The following is a 6,000-nucleotide window of genomic DNA, read 5'->3' on the forward strand; positions in this document are numbered from 1 at the left end:
TCTACATGCAAGTTGGTGGAGCAGTCTTTACCTTAGAGAAATTTTTGCCGTATTTTATTTGAGGGGAAAGAGTGAGTTTAGAGCCACAACTAGGCAAAGCAGCAGTCCACTGCACGGTAATCTTCGGCAAGTGTTCACAATCGAACCCCAGGATGTTGACTTGAAAGTAAAAAAGTGTTCATCCAAAAAGCTTTAATAATTTTTTCTGCCTTTATATTAGTTCACCAATTTTCACTATATTCCAGAGAAAGAATAAAAAGAAGACCAGCATCATTTTCACTGTCCAGGATAGCCTGTGTGCTGTTCATCTCTCTTCTGGAGATAACTCAGTGGTATCTTCTTCAGCGAGATCTGCTCCCTCGCCAATTTCTAAGGATCCCTTAAAACTCAGCTCAAGTCTTACTTTTCAAGGAAGCCGATCCTAACCATTCAGGCAAGAAAGACCTCTTTTGATTCAGAACCCACAGAAGTACTCAATATCTGGTAAATGAACTAAACACTCCTTTGTTACATGTAAGGAAACTGCCTAGCTGGTATTCTTAATTTTTATACATAATTTCCGGACAACCAGCTACTTAATGTTAGGATTCCTCTTGTACTCACTAAAACTCCTAACTTAGTACCTTGGCAAAAAAGCATCAGATAAAGAAAAATCATATGTGACTGGCAAGTGAAACTACAATAGTCCCATTTACACTATTTAAAAAGCAGGTATCTCGGGGCGCCTGGGTGGCTCAGTTGGTTAAGCGACTGCCTTCGGCTCAGGTCATGATCCCAGGGTCCTGGGATCGAGCCCCACATCGGGCTCCCCGCTCCGCGGGAAGCCTGCTTCTCCCTCTCCCACTACCCCTGCTTGTGTTCCCTCTCTCGCTGTCTCTCTCTCTCTCTCTCTCTGTCAATTAAATAAATAAATAAAATCTTTAAAAAAATTAAAAAAATAAAAATAAAAAGCAGGTATCAGGGTCAACTTCACTGTTACTTTGAGAGTCGGATTTTAAACCAATTAGACACCTTTTTGCAGGTAACATATTAGCAATTTAAAGGTTACTTTAATCAATTCTGTACTAGATTCAAGGACAGCTGGGTTCTGCAAGTGGTAGTTTAACAACATGGATCCAGAGCCATAAAAAAACAAAGACTCTAGTTTATGAAATGATCCCAAAAAAGGGGGGGAAATACATGCACAAAGATGGTTTCTTTAGCAATATATACAACTCCAAAAAAATTAACACTCATTTCTATTGCTGGGGGGGATTATTAAATGGAAGCCTGTCCACGGGATTGTGGATGTGTGCAGGAATTAGAAAGTCATGGAGATTGAAACAATATTAAGACACACTGTTAAGACAAACAAAATACCAAATTGACTCTTATGGCTTCATAAAAACAGGAGCAGACATGGAAAAGCACTAGAAGTGGACACAACTGAAATAATCCGTCTGCTGGAATGGGGCAAATATGGGTCACCTTTTGTCCATTTGTGCAACTCTGTAGATTTACTGCTTTTACTTTTTAAAACAGGACAGAACTCTCACATGCTGCTAGTAGAAGTATTAACTAAACAAACACTTTGGAATCTGGCAGCATCTTCTAAACTGAACAGTCTAGAACTCTCAATTCTACTAAGTATATAACCTAAACAAATGTGCACAGGTGTATCAAGACATGTGCTAGAATGTTCACAGCCACACTACTGGCCATGGACAAAATGTGGAAACCATTCAAACGCCCATCAACCCCAGAATGGATAAATAATTTGGGGCACAGTCACACAAATGGAATATTGGACAGCAAGGATAATGACTGAATTAGAGCCACATGCAACATGGCTAAATCTCATCAGTGTGATTTTGAAAGAAAGAAGCCAGATTGAAAGACAAACAAACAAAAAACGTGTACTAGAGGATACCATACCCGTAGAGCATGAAAACAGGCAAAACTGATCTATGGGTTGGGACAGTGGTTACCCTGGGAGGAAAAAGTAACGGGAAGAGAACAGAAGGGGTCTTCTGCAGTCTGGCAACATTCTGTGTCTTGATCTCAGGGCAAGTTACAAGTTCACGTTCACTGTGAAAATTCATCATATTGTACACTTACGATTGGTATGTGTGTTATATAGTTTAACAATTACTTAAAAACAAAACGAAACAAAAAAAACAGATGGCATAAGCCAAGCTACCCAGGCAACAGAGACAAAATGTCCCATAACATTCGAAACCAACTTGGCTTCTTTGAATGCAAGGCAGAAGAGATGTGCGGAGGTTGCTGTGTCATTTGGGCTGTTTCAACTCCGCTGAGATTTTTAAAACATGCACAAATAATCCAGCAAATGCCTGAGTGACGTGTCTGTAATTTTTCCCTGAGATCCCCCTTGCTGCTTCTGAACCCTACGGGCCTCCACTCCCATAAGCACAGCCCCTTGTCAGCCCTTTGCCTGCCTCCTCCCCAATTCCTTGAATTTCCTCCAGCTACACCCCTGCCCACCCTCCTCCTCCCCCCTGGACTAGGGAATTGATGCAAGAGCACATCAGCTCATGGCACTATTTGTGAGCAAATGCTGACACTCACAAAATGAATCTAGGTCTTGACTGTATCGATTCTCGTGGCCATTTGCCTGTGGTTTCTTTCTTTGGGACCAGTTTGGATGATTTAAAACAAAACTATTTTTAAAACATTGCTCTTCTTCTGCTCTATCATCCTTCCCGCCCCCCCGAAACACACACAAAACAGAGCTCACTTTTGCTGAGGTGGAACCTCAACTAGAAAAGTTTGCGAACTTGACAAAGTACCCCCAAAGCACCCCCGTGCCCCACAGGAGATAAAATGCATCCCTCCTGTGAGTGTCTTTGAAGGAGGCCATCATTCCACCACTAACCGATTCTCCTGCATCCTTAGACACTAATCTCACCACGGGACAGTCCCTACTAAAATTTTCTTCCACTGCCTCATCCGCAGCACCTTCCCCCAAATCCATTAACTGAAAAAGGTCCGACGTTAATAATCTCTCAGTTTCTAATTCAATCTCTACCTTGGGAAAACCTCACCTTAAAATGAAGGAGGGAGGCTGGGGAAGGGTGAAATGAGGAATGACTGCTAACGCGGATGGGGCTTCTCTGGGGGGTGATGAAAATGTTCTGGAATTCGTAGTGATAACGGTATAACTTTGTGAATATACTACAAACCATGGAATTGAACAGTTTAAAAGGGTAAATTTATGGCATGTTTATTATATCTCAATTTTTAAAATAAATACAACGTGGGAGTGCCCCACTTTTTAGTAGAGAAAGTTGGACGAAAAGAACAATTAGGAGATGAACAGCTAAGCACCAGCTAAAAATCAAGGTGACTAAACCCACGAATTAAAAAAGAGGAAGCAGGTTCTGATTTCCATCCAACTCAAAGATGCAGGAATGGTGGGGGGGGGGAGAAACTGCACAATTACACGTGTGGATGATTACCCTTCCTTGCTAGTCTCAGGGCTGTCTTGCTGATGTATTTCGTTAACACGAAGAGACGAACCTCGCAGAGATGAGGTGCAGACAGCGAGCACTGGGGGACGCCACAGATTGTTTTTAACGCTAACGCGGCCAAAGCCCTCACCCATCACCCCGGGGCAGAGCCGCTCCCGCCGACCCGCAGGACCCACCTCGAGAAGCTGCCTCCGAAGTTTCCCGGGGACCCAGGTGCAGGGGGAGAGTGAGCAAGGGGCGGGGGCTGCCTGCCGAAATGGCACGGTACAGGGGACGTCGGGGACCAAGTCCGCTCAAGGACGCTGGCACCCTCCGCCGACCTGACGCCGCGGGCCGCCCAGAAGCGCACGCCGCGCTGGTCAGGGTCGCGTCCCGGAGGCCCCGGCTCCCCCGCCCTCCCCCCACCTCCCGACCCCTCCGACCCGGGCCGGAGCCATCTCGGAGTCGGCGGAGGGCGACCGAGGCCACCTGCCGCTCTGGGGCACAGAGATAAAGAGGTCGACCTCCACTCCCCCTGCGGAGCGGGGCCGAGAACTTCACCCCGTGACGCCTCGGGGAGGGTCCGGCACCCCGTCCCGGGCTAGTGCAGGGCCCGAGGGTGCCCCAGCGCAGCGCGCCCGCACCCTCCCGGCCCCGGCCCGGACTCTGCCGCTGCCCCGACCGGCCGAGCCGCGCGGCCGCAGCGCGCGCCAAAGCCGGGCGGCCGCGGGGCCCGAGCAAAGGTCTCTCGGACCCCGTCCCTAGGCCCGCCCCGAGGCCGCCGGGGGAGGCAGGGCGAGCGCGAGCCCGCGGGGCTGCCCTCCGCCACCGCCCCGGGCGCGCGCCAAGTTGGCCGGCCCGCGCCAGGGGTCGGGGTCCGGACGCCCCGCGCCGACCCCTCCGGACCCAGGGCGCGGCGCAGCCCCCAGACTCACTCACCTCCAGGCGCGCTCCCCAACCTGCGGCGCCCGGCGGGCCGCGGCTCCCGGACCTCGGAGGAGGGGGCGGGGCGGAGAGGGCGGAGCCGGCCCCGCGTGCGAGCGCCAGAATTAAACCCCGAAACGGACTGCCGCTCTCCGGGCCCTGCAGCCCCTGCAGGGGCGAGCGGGTGGGGGAGGCTGGCAAGCCTCAGTCGCCGCGCGGGAAGCGACCGTGGCGGCGTCCCGAAGCGGGGCGGGAGGGACTCCCCAGGCGGCTCCGGAGACCTCCAGGAACCCCTGCTCTGCGCGGCGCTTCTTTGTACCCCGGGACCCGGCCGGCGGGCTGGCCCCAGTGCGCCTGCGCGCCGCCCCAACTCCGCCAGGCCCACGAGGCACCTTCGCGCACCTCCGCCTCACCCCTGCCCGGCGAGCCGCCAAGCCGGGCAGCGCCGTCCGCCGGGCGCGCTCCTGCCGCCCACGTGTGCCTGCTTCTCTCCCCGAGGGAGCGAAAAATTCCACTCCCCGGGGAAACTTGAGTCAGTTCCCACCTCTCGTCCCCGGCCGGGAGGGATCACGGTTAATACCCAGCCCCAGCGCCTTTTTACTGCCCCCTCCCACCACTCCGCTGACAAACTGCGGCTGTGGGTTGGTTTTCTGGCCCCAGGTGAGCGCGCGGGGCTCTCGTTTCCTGCAGGTGCCTGAGCGGGACCCGCACAGGGGCGGCCAGTGACCGGCTCCGGGGGTAGGACAGAGTCCTGAGTGGAAAGGGGAGTACAGAAGCGTGTGCAGAGGCGTGCAGGGGCGCGGGGGGGCGGGGGGGGGTGGGCTCCAGAGAAGGCGCAGTGCCCGCCGCGGGAGCTGAGAGCCAACTAGGAAGTCAGACACTGGATTCAGAGCAGTCGCAGTTGGGTGCGAGTGGATCCGTGGAGATTGAGACACTGTGGCTGGAGTCTTCTTTCCAATGAAAATGGTTTGAATAAACCGGACAGGAAGGCCAACTTTGTAAAACCAAGTATTACCAAGACAAAACAAAAACCCATTAATGCCCGCTCTCCAGTCACTGCTTTTCTTTAGGGGGCTGGGGCCCTACCCCCCCCCCCCCGCCCCCGAGCTCTCCAGCAGAGCACGCACCCAGCGGCGCCGTACACTTGTCACGGTATTTTTGCAAGTAGATTACAGTGGAGAGTCGTCGAACCTCAAAAAGCGAAATGCTGGCCTTTGGGGCGAAGAGGCTGTGCAATCAGTGCTTCTCTCTGCGTACAGGCAAAGCACACCTGCTAATTCCTGAAATGGATGGCCCTGCCGGTGAAAAGGACAGGCGGGCGGCAGCTCAAAGATAACGTGGGGCAGGGAAAGCTCATCAGCCCCTTTGCAGCTCATGACGGGGGTGGGGGGCAGTGAGCAAACTCTTTCCTCCTTCTGGGCCTCAGTTTCTTCATGGGTAGAATAAGGGTGTATGGGTTCAGCAGATCTTTTCTACCCTCTCCCTGCCTAATGTCCGCAATTCTATGAAAAGAATCTTTATCCCCCCACCCCGGGGGGTTAAGGAGTAAGAGGGAGAATCAGGCAGGGGGCTCCTGCATGCACACAGTACTCTCCATCCGTCGTTTTTCCTTCATTACATTTAGTCA

At 52.5% G+C, this 6,000-nt stretch overlaps 1 protein-coding gene across 5 annotated transcripts in view; it reads right to left on the bottom strand.

The window, feature by feature from the left end:
- The window catches only part of KANK1 (KN motif and ankyrin repeat domains 1), a 199,098-nt gene extending 194,394 nt beyond the window's left edge, over positions 1-4,704 (bottom strand). For 3 of the 5 annotated variants that reach the window (XM_036090850.2, XM_036090846.2, XM_078062000.1), the window contains exon 1: positions 4,389-4,697. The gene's annotated coding sequence lies outside the window, so the exon portion shown is untranslated. Of the gene's footprint in view, positions 1-3,646; positions 3,780-4,388 lie in introns of those variants that run through there. The other 2 variants (XM_078062001.1, XM_036090847.2) reach the window with 2 other exon arrangements.
- Between the last annotated feature and the right edge of the window lie 1,296 nt (positions 4,705-6,000).

The sequence above is a fragment of the Halichoerus grypus genome, chromosome 14 (genome assembly GCF_964656455.1).
Source record: "Halichoerus grypus chromosome 14, mHalGry1.hap1.1, whole genome shotgun sequence".
In the NCBI taxonomy this organism is placed as follows: Eukaryota; Metazoa; Chordata; class Mammalia; order Carnivora; family Phocidae; genus Halichoerus; species Halichoerus grypus.